The sequence below is a fragment of the Anguilla rostrata genome, chromosome 13, assembly GCF_018555375.3.
Source record: "Anguilla rostrata isolate EN2019 chromosome 13, ASM1855537v3, whole genome shotgun sequence".
Taxonomy (NCBI): Eukaryota; Metazoa; Chordata; class Actinopteri; order Anguilliformes; family Anguillidae; genus Anguilla; species Anguilla rostrata.
The window spans coordinates 30763688-30776537 of NC_057945.1; the positions used below are offsets into that span (position 1 = coordinate 30763688).

The 12850-nt window shown below is 45.4% G+C and overlaps 1 protein-coding gene across 1 annotated transcript in view; it reads left to right on the forward strand.

The window, feature by feature from the left end:
* Positions 1 to 10858, forward strand: part of LOC135237885 (minor histocompatibility antigen H13-like) — a 31234-nt gene extending 20376 nt beyond the window's left edge. Inside the window, exon 13 of the mRNA XM_064305436.1 lies at positions 9724 to 10858. The gene's annotated coding sequence lies outside the window, so the exon portion shown is untranslated. The remainder of the gene's footprint in view (positions 1 to 9723) is intronic.
* The last annotated feature ends 1992 nt before the right edge of the window (positions 10859 to 12850 follow it).

Sequence of the window (12850 nt, forward strand, 5' to 3'; positions counted from 1 at the left end):
ATTATGCATGTGACAGTGATTAGCTGTGCACTGGTGAGATCAGTGTATTGCATGTATCTGCACACGCATGTGGTTGTGTGGATCAATGTGTGTGTGCGTATGTGTGTGTGTGCGTGTGTGTGTATGTGTATGTGCACGTGTGTGTATGTGCATGCGCATGTGTGTGTGTGTGTGTGTGTATGTGTATGTGCACGTGTGTGTGTATGTGCACACGCATGTGTGTGTGTGTGTATGTGTGCGTGCGTGTGTGTGTATGTGTATATACACGTGTGTGTGTGTATGTGTGTATGTATGTGTATGTGCACGCGCATGCGTGTGTGTGTATGTGTATGTGCACGCGCATGCGTGTGTGTGTGTGTGTGTGTGTGTATGTGTATGTATGTGCACGTGTGTGTGTATGTGCACGTGCATGTGTGTGTGTGTGTGTCTGCTCCTCATGTTACTCCACTGCAGTGCTGCAGCGGGCCTCTGCGATTCTTCGCCACCTCCCACACGGAGCCGGCAGCCGCTCTGAACAGCTGCACACCCCCCCCCACCCCCCCCCACCCCCACACACATCCACCCCCCACCCGTCCTCCACGAAACCCGGCGAGGCAGAACAGTCGCCACAGAAGCGGCGGGGGCGTTCTTGGGAGACCGCGCCTGCGGGGCGGTGTTAGGGATCAGGCCCAGCGGCGAGCGGACCCGGGCGGGGAGCGTGTCAGCGCAGCGGGGGGACTCTCTGGCTGGGGTCAGGGTGCCTAAATCACACAGATGTCAGAGTGGGAGGTCCCTGAGTGTGCGTGGGGAGGCTGCCCCGGCTGTCAATAATCACTAATAAAAATATTGCCTTACAGTGCCTTCAGCAATTTGCCAGATAACCTCTGAACAGACTGAGTGTTGCAACTCGGTGTACGTGTGGCTGCTGAGAAGCAATGGAACGGTAGCCAGTCTGTATCTGTGCGGTGACTGAGCTGTGGTAACTGAGTGGCGATAACTGAGTGATAACCAATCGGTGACTGAGTAGTGCCCGTGTGGTGACACGCATGCCTTGCCTGCACTCAGGCGTCGCTCGTGTCTCAGAAGAGATGCTCTCACAAGTCGGCCTCTCTGCTGAAATGTGCTGACCTATATTTCCCTCTCAGCCTGGGTCCAGCTCCCCTGCTGTTGCCAGGAGACAGGAAGACCTGCGGTCAGCAGATGGAGCCCCCCGCAGGGGGAGCCTGAGCACATCCTCAGAGAGGAATAAGAAGCTCTTTCAAGAGGGAGACCTGCACACTGTTACAGACCCACATACACACACACACACGCACAGGGCCATGCATACACACTGTTACACACACATACACGCACAGGGCCATGCATACACACTGTTACAGACCCACATACACACACACACACAGGGCCATGCATACACACTGTTACACACACATACACATACATAGGGACATACATACACACTGTTACAGACACACATACACACACATAGGGACATACATACACACTGTTACACACATACAGATAGACTACATACACTTACAGATACCATAGGGGACATACTACAACTTGTTATTGATGCATACACACATATAGGGACATACTTACATACTGTTATTGATGCATACACACATATAGAGACATACATAAACACTGTTACAGACACACATACACACACATAGGGACATACATACACACTGTTACAGACACACATACACACACATAGGGACATACATACACACTGTTACAGACACACATACACACACATAGGGACATACATACACACTGTTACAGACACACATACACACACATAGGGACATACATACACACTGTTACAGACACACATACACACACATAGGGACATACATACACACTGTTACAGACACACATACACAAACATAGGGACATACATAAACACTGTTACAGACACACATACACACACATAGGGACATACATACACACTGTTACAGACACACATACACACACATAGGGACATACATACACACTGTTACACACACATACAGTATATAAGGACATACATACACACTTTTACAGATACACATATGGGGACATACATACACATTGTTGCTGACACACATACACACATATAGGGACATACATACACACTGTTACAGACACACATAAACACACATAGGGACATACATACACACTGTTACAGACACACATACACAAACATAGGGACATACATACACACTGTTGCCAACACACAGAAGCACTGCTGCAGACGTGCACACGTACGCACAAATACACACCATCATACTCACATACATTCTCATCCACATACATTATCACAGACTTGCACGGCACATACATCTGCTTGTGAACCTGGGTGTCTGGTGTCTGGTCATGCTCATGTTTGCGTGCTTGTATACGTACACACTGTGTGTGTTGTGTATGTGTATGTGGTAATGTGTGCCTGAACATATGCGTACTGTGTGTATGTGTGTGTGTTTGTGAGAGACAGTTGGTGTGCATACAGGTGAGTGTGGTGGGAATGTACAGATGAGCGCCCAGCTGTGCTTCTCTGTGTATCACCCTGCTGTGACCATCGCACGAAGGCGAGGAAGGTTCTAGAGAGATCAAGCCAGAGCCAAGTCGTTCCAGACTTTACAGGCGAAATAAAAATCTGTGAAGGAGATCAGAATTGCCTGTTAAGTGCTTATGCAACGCTGTGCGCGATTCGCTGAGTCAGCCCGGAGACAGCTCACAGAGACAGGCTGCCAGGCCATCCATTTTCCTCTCCTCGCTGTGAGAAGAGGCCTGTTCCCATCGCCTCTTTCTAAAAACACATGTTACGCTTATATCCAGAGCGGAAACGGGGCGTGCTCCGCCCCATGTAATCTGCAGCGGAGAAAGGGATGACAAAAAAAGAAAAGAAAAAAAAGGGGGAAAGCAAAGAAAAGCTATGAAGAGAAGAACAAAAAAAACTCCTGACAAAAGCAGAAAGTGGATATTATCTCCCCGCTGTGGGCAGCTGTGGCCTCACACAGGAAGTGAGACCCGAGTGAAGCCTCTTCGGGAGCCAATCAGAGAGGAGTGGCAGGAAGTCAGACAAAATGACAGGAAGTCAGCACTGGCTCCAGTCAGTCTGGGTCCTGGGCGTGGAGGAGGAAAAGAGAGAGGCCGTAAGGAAGTAAATCAGAGCAGAGAGAGAGAGGGGGGGGGAGAGAAACCACCTTTTTCCCAGGGCATGGCAGGGGCGGTCCCGCTGCAGCTGTGTGTCGTTTGCTCATGAGTTCCTCGTTAAATAGGCCGGCGCTGGGCAGAGTCTGTAATGCCACGTTTCTCTTTAAGCAGCTGCTGCTTTGCGGTATTGGCACATTCTATTCATGTCAATATGCGATTTCAGTTTCGTGCACACTTACGCTGTGCAGTCGAACATAAGATAAGATAATGCTTAATTCAGTGCACAAATAGGCAAGTCATTTGATCTACTGTCATGTTGATGAAAATCAATTTGGAAAATTGTCACAGCCCTAAAGTGGGTTTAAGTCTCCTGTGTAAACTAATAGACCCTAAAGTCTGTAGGAAATGGAGGAGTGGCTGTTTCCACTCCCTCAAATTAGGACTGGCCATTAAACTTCAGTACTGCTCCGCGGTCTAACGAGCTAACATTTAAAATGTGTACCGAAGGATTATGCACTGGTGCATTTTGTATGCAGTACCATGTGGTTCCTGGCGATGGGATAGATTGTTTGATTTTGAAATGAGAGCTGCTGAGGGAGAAGCTCGTGCCAGAGTCTGATTTTGGGTGTGTCGATCTGAGCAGGGCCTGGAGCCACCCAAATCATGAAGATGGTAACTTTCCACTTGCTGTACAACACGCTCTTCGTCTGAGTAACTGTCGATGTAACGCCCATCCTGTGATAATTTAGCAATAAATAACACAATTTACTGCAGTTTGAAACTGAAAATGCCGTTTGTGTTGGATGTGTAAACGAAGGGAAAGTGTTTTGCTGTGGGACTGAAGCCTGCTGCATGCTGTATGGCCTGTGCGTAGTGGATCACCCGCTGTTGGAAACCCTTTCAATCAAACCCTTTCTCAGGCTTACTCTAATCAGTGAGAAATCAATGAGTTCCTGTTCCTAAACAGTCAGTAATCTCTGTGTATTCATCCCCTTCAGTCACAAGGACTGTGCAAGCCTGCTCATTTCTATTAATGATATGTGGAGGTTGTCACTTCCTTTCCAGGGACTTCCTGTTTCTGGTTGTCTACTGATAGAGGCCTCATATAGTTAAAACCAGACAAATGAAATTCAGTGCATATCTTTCTCCTTAATACACCGTTGACCACAGTCGCTACCAAACCAGACGCACGTTAAAGTTTAAAACCTGTATCAAACTCTGTTGTTAAAGTGGCTCTTTTTACCTCTGTATGTTCGTAGTCTTCATTATGGCTGAGGACCCACAGTACTGAAGCATGTGATACTGTATCAGCTGAGTGACTCCAGCCATGCTTTGTAACCTGATTGTAAAAGGAGATAGACTTACGCATACAGTTCACCGTGGGACACCGTCAGAGAAAGATTGTGGTTAGTGAAGACGTGTAATTGCATACAGTTCACCGTGGGACACCGTCAGAGAAAGATTGTGGTTAGTGATGACGTGTAATTGCTCTGTTCCGATGGCACCCAGCAGTCTTGGCGTTAACAGTCAAAACAGAACTGTCGTCCTTTTGTTGTGGCAAAGTTGTGTAAATCTCACTGTGTTTTTTTTTTTTTCTAACGACGAATACAGTGTCACTTTATGGCTGCTATCGTATTCGGTACTGTAAATATTTGTTCGCGCTAACACATTTGTGATTTGTGAGTGCATGGAGTCTGGGAGAGGGGAGGGGTTAAATACGCAGGTAGTAATGGGCTATTGGCTGCTAATGGCCTGCCATTCAAAAGCTGTTTACCGAAAGGGAGGGAACCGCAGGTGAGACTTCACGCTCACCTGCTTGTGTTTTGCATATTTACTCAGACTCAGCTGGGTGAATTGCAACATAGAGGAACAGGTGGTGACAAGAGAGGGAAATTCCTGCATTTTCAGTCTGCAGAGGAATTAGTACTCTGGTTTAAATGTGAATCTAGACAAGATAAACAAGTCATATTTCTTATTAATTAATTAGTAATGCCTATGCAGTCAACGGCATATTTCAATGAAAATACAAACATAATAAAAAGTAAGTTTTGGGGACAATAATTTTCTATGACACCACCTACAATGTTCCTTATGCATATCAATGGAGTATGTTAGATATTTGTTTGGGAAGTTACCTTGTTGGATTGAACAACATTTTTTCATGCTGTCAGATTTTACAATAGCCTCATTTCAAGCTAGCTCTTAAAATAGTTGTTTTGCTTAAAGTCCATATGATGCTTTAGCATTTATGGAAATATCCATGTATTAATATGGTTCAGTCCCAATGTATGTGTGGTAAATTCTACAGTGGACTACAGTCTGACTGTATCTTCTTAGCTCCTCCAACATCTTTGATTACAATGCAGGAGTTTAAACCACTGAAGAGGTTCAATGGAAAACGTCCAACCGATCCTAATCTGTGCGAGCAGGATAGTTACTCTACGTGTGTTTCAGTGCAGACGTCTGGTGGTCTGTATTTTGAAGCTGTGCTATGGGAACAGTGGCCTTCACTTTTTCTCTACCCCATCAGTCTCTTTTTCTCATTTGCTTGCTCTTCTTCCTTCCTTTCTCCATCATTCTATCTTTTTTTACATTCTCTATATGGCTATCTATGGTCCATTGGTCTCCTGTGCAATTTTCTGTAATTGTATTCTCCCTACAATATCCGTCACATTCCTTTACCGTAGAGACAAGACATTATATAGTATATACAGTATAAAATATCTTCCACAATGTCAGCTAGAGTAAACGTCAATCCCAAAGTTATTCTAATGAGATTTAATGTAAATGTTTTATGCTGTTTAGAGTTAACAATGCTGCTGTAGGCTAACCTGGTTGCTAAGCAGTCATTTCCATTTATTAGTATTTAAAATGACAAATTCAAATTTGTAAATGACAAAACGTAATTTCTTCTTGAACTGCCTATTCCTAAATGAGCTTTTCCAGGATATTTGATATTTTTATTAGTTTTGGTTTCGGTTTTGGGTAAACACAATGATCGCAGTAGATTGCCCTGGAGGTGCCGGGCTGCTTTCACTCAACAGTGACGGAGAGTTTAAAACCCAGCTTTGTCATGCTAACGAAGGGACGCAGAGAGCGGCACCATTAACATCTGAAGAAGGTCCAGGCATCTGAAGAAAATGTGCTTGTGACCCGGCAGATAACAGAACATTCACTCCAGCGGGCGGCTTTTAAAGTTACAAAAGAATAAATAAATGGCGGACTGATTCACCACCACCTGTGCTGACCGCAGGGCTTCCTGGCAGCTTCGCTGTTTCCCAGCCAGGTTTGGATTCTGCTGCTTTGCTTACACATTGACGCTTTGCTGGATTTAAAACCATCGATCTGACACCCGAATGCCATTTTGGCAGGGACAGATAATGTGCACAACACAGTTGGGCATATAACAAAATTAGCAAATTAATGTTAGTTTCGCAGACAAGGTTTGGTATATGGAATTGAGTGTGTGTGTGAGTGTACTGCTTGTATTTTTGCGTAGACTGCGTTGTTGCTGTTCTCGTTTGTGTTGGTATTAATCAGTTTATCCTTCAGGGTCCAAGCTGAACTATGCGGTTGTTCCCTGCACTTGGAACGGTACTTCTCTCTAGGGTTTTCGACACACTTGTTCCTGGTTATGGTTATACACTTTGTTGTACGTCGCTCTGGATAAGAGCGTCTGCCAAATGCCTGTAATGTAATGTGTGTGTGTGTGTGTGCGTGAGTCAGTGTGTGTGTATTTTGTGTGTGTGTGTGTGTCTGTGAGTCAGTGAGTGTGGGTGTCAGTGTTTGTGTGTGTGTGTGTGTGTGTGTCTGGGAGTCAGTGAGTGTGGGTGTCAATGTGTGGTGTGTGTGTGTGTGTGTGTGTGTGTGTGTGTATATGTGTGTGAGTGTGTGTTTGTGTCTCTGGGAGTCAGTGAGTGTGTGTATGGGTGTCAGTGTGTGGTATGTCTGCATGTGTCTGTGTGTGTGTGTGTGTGTAGGAGGGGGGCTGGGGGACATTCACAGGTGGCCACAGAGCAGGCTTTCTCAAGGGAGTGATTACAGCACCTACCTGTGACCAATGAGGCTGTGGTCGGAAGGTAACGACCGGGGTTTTGCTACGTCATCAGGGCGAATCCCGTTAGAGGCTGCGATGAGTAACCCCGCCCCCGCGCAGGCCGCCCCGGAAAGGGGGCCGTGACTAACCCCTGCACCTGCTTTACAGTCAGCGCGTTTCGAAAGACCGAGGCCTGGGAGGAAGAGCGCGGGGAGAAGAGAAAAAAAAGGGATTTCCAAGGACGGACGGAACGATGTTGCAAAATAACGAGAGCAGTGCTGGCAGCGCGTGGGGGCAGCAGCTGCAGCTGTGAGCCAGGCCGGGGTGGGGGTGAGAGGGCGAGAGCGTGAGTCACAGGGACGATTTCTCTCTCCTCTCTTCCTCCTTCACTCGCTCTATTACCTTACATTACATTACAGTCATTTGGCTGACACTTTTATCCGAAATGATGTACAGTAAGTGCAATCTGAAGGCCATTGGAACAAATACAAACACAGGTCAGATAAAGTACAAATCTGTCATAAAGTAGCTGCTATCCAAAGCCATGAACATCAAGCCTAGTTCACCCAGTAAAGCTACAGCTAAGTCTTAAGTCTAAGTCAGGAAAATCATGGCTAAGTCTTAAGCTAGAAGTGAGGCACGATTACAACAGATTACAAGAGACACGATAAAAGAACTACAACATCAAGATGGAGATACAAGTGGTGGGTAGCCCTGTAGAGAAGTGCAGTGTGAATGTTAGTCAAGGTAGAGCCTGAAGAGCCGTGTCTTCAGGCCCCGTGCTCCCTGTCATACCGTACACGTCTCTCTGTGACACACATGACCACACGCGCCAGTAAAGCGGCATCACTCCCACCAGCCCACCCTTTCTCCACGCCTCTCTCGATACAGAGAGAAGCAGCTCCACTCTACAGTTCCCTTTTGGTTTAAGAGACTAAACTCTGGTAATGGTGCAGGTGGAGGGGTCCTGAGGGGCACGGTAACACCTGCAGGTGTGTGTGTGTGTGTGTGTGCGTGCAAACCCCCAGAGACCCTCAGGGTGTCACATGGGTCCTGTGAGCGCTCCACCCTGGGGCTGGGGTGTAGCCAAGGTTCTGCAGGTGGCTTCGGTTTGTGCAATACTCCCATTGTCCTGTTTTTGAAGGCTTTACTCATTTTCCCCCAAATTAAGCACAAGACATCTGCGTTTTTTTTTTCTTGTTTAGTTAAGTTTGGCTGTTTCCCTTCAGTGAAGCTGACATCATTAAAAGTACTGAATTGCTTCATAATAATTATCCTTACTGTATGGTTTTACTCAGCGTGTTGTAATGCTACCTCAACCACTCACCTACCCCAGCAATTCATGATTTGCTAAAACAAGCCCGAGCTGTGACAAGATTGGATGACCCTTTCTGATCCCTCCCCTCAAAACTATTTTTAGGATATAGCCCATATAGGAAGGTACAGTATCCGTATTCGAAAACAAATTTGTTCCTATTCTGTACACTTTACATGGAATGACAGACGACTGTTTCTATGACTGTGTACGGGCATGCTGGCTGTGTAGTTTTTGATAAACTAGCAAAGTGTGAAGCAGTAACACAGTTGTACTGTCTATAACATTATCAATCACTAGCGAATGTCACAGATGGCATAGCTAAAAGCTGCTGTTCAGTTAAAAAAACATAACTGTTTATGGCCATGGTGACTCCCCTGATCAATTGAGCAGAAGTAAAAAGAAACAGGCTGAACACCCACCAAACCATATGCAGGCAAAAAATAACATTGCAGCAGGCCTTTATGTGTAACTGGGTATTTCAGATGAGGGTGAAAAATGGAGAATGACAAAATTGAAGTATTTCTTAATTATATTGATTTATGTCATTGCATTAGAATTGCATTGGAGCTGCATTCATTAATAATTGTAAATTATTGAGCAATACATGAGTTTCTTCATTACTGATGCTCATCAAATGTAAAATTCAGAATTGTTTTTTTTTTATTTTTAGCACAATATGTTCTTAAATGATAACTGCCATTAATTGCTAGAATAAAAACATAATGAGTAATTTGGTTGGCATTTCTATAACATTTTAAATATAGAAATGAGAAAAAACTATTGGCAGAACAAGCAGTATTGAAAAAGGAATGTTAAATGTACAATGACATCAGAGCAGTGCTTGTTAAGTATGTCTCAGTGTGTCTCTTTGTGTTGTAAATTAAATGTGATTTTACTGACAGTGTTAAAAAGATGTGAGGAAGCTGAGAAATCTGTGTGTGTGTGTGTGCGTGCATGCATGTGTGTGTGTGTGTTTGTGTGTGCGTGCGTGTGTGTGTGCATGTGTGTACATGTGCGTGTGTGTGTGTGTGTGTGTGTGTGTGTGTGTGTGTGTGTGTGAGGTGTGTGTGTGTGTGTGTGTGTGTGTGTGCACGCACGCAGTCTCTCTGTAGCAGCTGGCAGCTGGTTAAAGAATGGCCCACCAGCATGCAGTATACTTCTGACTCTCCCCTGCTGTGTTCAGTGCACCCTTCTCTCTCTCTCTCTCTCTCTCTCTCTCTCACACTCTCTCTCTCCTTTCCTGTAGGCAGCTGCAGCAGGAAGCAGCCCATTTGAGCAGCCCTGCTACTGTGGCACTACTGAGCGACCCACCCATCCCACAGCGCTGCCCGCTGCTCTTACACGCTGCTCCACATAGGCAGTGCCCCTCAGGCCTGCATCCTGCCCTTTCACCCTGCCCATCAGGCCGGGATCAACTCGATGAACCTTGATCTAGCCTGGGGTGAATGGCAGTATGCTGGGTATCATGGCTGGGAGAAGAGGTGAGGGAATTGGGTCCATGGCACTGGTTTATGGAGCTGGTTTATGTGGTGTCAGCAGTTCAGATATATCGACCTCTGTAAGCAGAAAGAACTTGGAAAGAACAGGAAGAACAGGGGGTGGGTAGAATCAGATGGCACAGTAAAGCATTCAGAAAGTACTCTATAGAGGGCTGGAGGAGAGGGAGGGTAGAGAAGTGAATGTCATTTCCACAATGACATTTGAAGTTTGGACTGAAAAAAGGACTCTTCAGTCCCTGTTTTTTTCTGCTAATAAATAAGTGACAAGGCCAGTATGGGATCTCACATTTTAGTTAGATTTTGTATTTAAGCTCAAGTATGCCGGTAGGAATTTTTTGATAGCGATAGTGTCCCTCAATGAAACATAGTACTTTGCTTAAAACTAAAAATCAGTTAGCATTTATGTGTACTAAATAGAAAACAAAAAACTTAAAAAACACAGGTCCTCCAGGAATGATAGTGTGCCCCCCCCCCCCCCCCCAAAATAGACCACATCTCATAGCAGAAGGTGGCAAATCCCATGTATATTGATGTTCATTCCAACAATAATTGTAACAAGCTGTTAATTGTTCTTAATTAGACACTTGTAATGTCTATTGAAGAGTGATTCACCCTGTTAAACCACCTTATGCTAAAAATAACTATGAATGCAATGAAGAATAAAAGTCCCACTGGACTTGAAATCAGTCAGATGAATTATTGATGTTAATCATTTCTTTTATGTGTTGTATGGCAAATGATTCCATTAGAAAGAGCTTATATTGTTTATTTATTAATTCAGACTGACAGCTGAAGTCAGTGGGCTCCTAATTGCAGAAAGTGAGGACACCGACTCATTGAAACCATTTGTGGAAAAAATAAGGGTTCAAATCTAAACAAATACCAACAAGCATTAATAGGTTTTGGTAATAAATATGCAACAACTTCACACCATTAATTAAGCTTTTAGCTGAAAATAGCATGCACAGGGAGCCCCTGCTCTAGGATGCAGCCGACAATTGTAAATAAAGTGTGGAGTGGATTTGTTTTTTTCTTCTTTTCTTTCTTTCAACTGTGCAGAAATTATTAGACAAATGCACTGGTGAAATAGCTAGCCGAAGCTTTCAGTGTGATTCTCTTATATCACAGACAGGGGCAGGGGAAACTTAATGACCTGAAAAACTGAGAACTTTACTAGCTGGGAAAGCTCTCATTAAAAAGAAAAAAAGAGTCAAGCGCTCTGTACGTGTCCCCTGTGTGGTCCGGCCCAGCAGGAGTAATGTGGCGGGACACGCCGAAGTCTGCTGCGCGACAGAGCCTTTTGATATCAGCGGCGGGGAGGGCGCCCCTCGGCTCCGAAATTTCCCATGATCCTCTTCCCGGCAGGTTGCCGGGAGAGCAGGCGCCATATGGGCCGGGTGACCGGCCGTCGCCGGGGCCTCGCCGCCGTTCCCAGAATTCAGATGGTAATGAAGCCGCTGGGCTTTCTCCGCGCGCCGGGCTAAGCCGGCGAGGAGCGCTTCTGATAGGCCCAGCAGCCTGCCGGCCCTGCCCACAGCTGGCCACAGCAGCTTAGCGGCCAGGCCGGAGCCACCTGTTTGATTTTCCCAGGAGCCGGGGGAGAGGGGGACGCAGCCTCTGTCTCGGACGCAGGAATTTCTTTCTTTCTCGTACCCTCTCTATTTCTCTCTCACTGGTGTTGAGAAAACCCATTCTTTTTTTTTTTTTCTTTCTTTCACTATTGCTCCCTCTGTTTCGTACACACACACACACACACACACACAGATGCACAAAAATGTGCACACAAACATCTGCCTGCAGACACATACGGCCACATAAATGTGCAAACAAGCATTTTTGCACGCACACACACATACTCACGCATGCACATACACACACACACATTCACACAAACACATATACACGCACTCGCACAATCTCACAAACACATGCACACACACATTCACACAAACACATATACACGCACTCACACAATCACACATTAACACAAACACATGCACACAAACACATATACATGCACTCACACAATCACACATTCACACAAACACATGCACACACACATTCACACAAACACATATAGACGCACTCTCACACACACACACGCACACTCACACACACACACACACACACACACACACTGGCACACACATGCACACACACACACACACACACACACACACACAGACCACAACAGAGCACATTCTCTCTTTTGTTTGTGACCTAAAACAATCACACTGGGTTCAGAAAGAAAGTGGGACACCTTCTGGTGCATTCAGGTCTCCCAGGTTAACAGAAGCCTGGGCTGAAAGCAGGGCAACGACGAACAAGAGCCGGTGCAGCTCCAACAGAAGGGAGCACAACAGCACCATCCCTGTGCGACTGCGTGAGCTGTGCTATGGGAACGACGTTTCTTTAAACACGGGAGGCGTGGGGGAGGGGGAGCAGCATTCATTCCTTTATTAAGGGAATGCAGACAAAAAGAATGAAGACAGATGGGACATTCTTTCACACTGTGTAACGCTCCCTTCTCATGTGTGCTAAATGCATGCCTGCATGTATTAATTTTAATTCCTGAAAACACTGATTGAATGCAGGGAATTGCTCATATGTCTAGTACAGCTACTAATTAGCAACATGCTAATCATTGCCATATAACGTACAGATAATTTATCGGTTGTAGCGGAAATAATAACAGTATTAACATAATATGTTGGAACTTCTGGACCTTATTCTTTCAATAGAAAATTAAATATGGGGTGAATTTATTTTTTATATTGTCATTTCTTTGTGTAAAGGGGAGGGATGCGAGGGGGAGTGTAGTACTGTGTGGAATGGGACAGGTATGGAGTGACTCTGAACCCTCATCCTGACCTC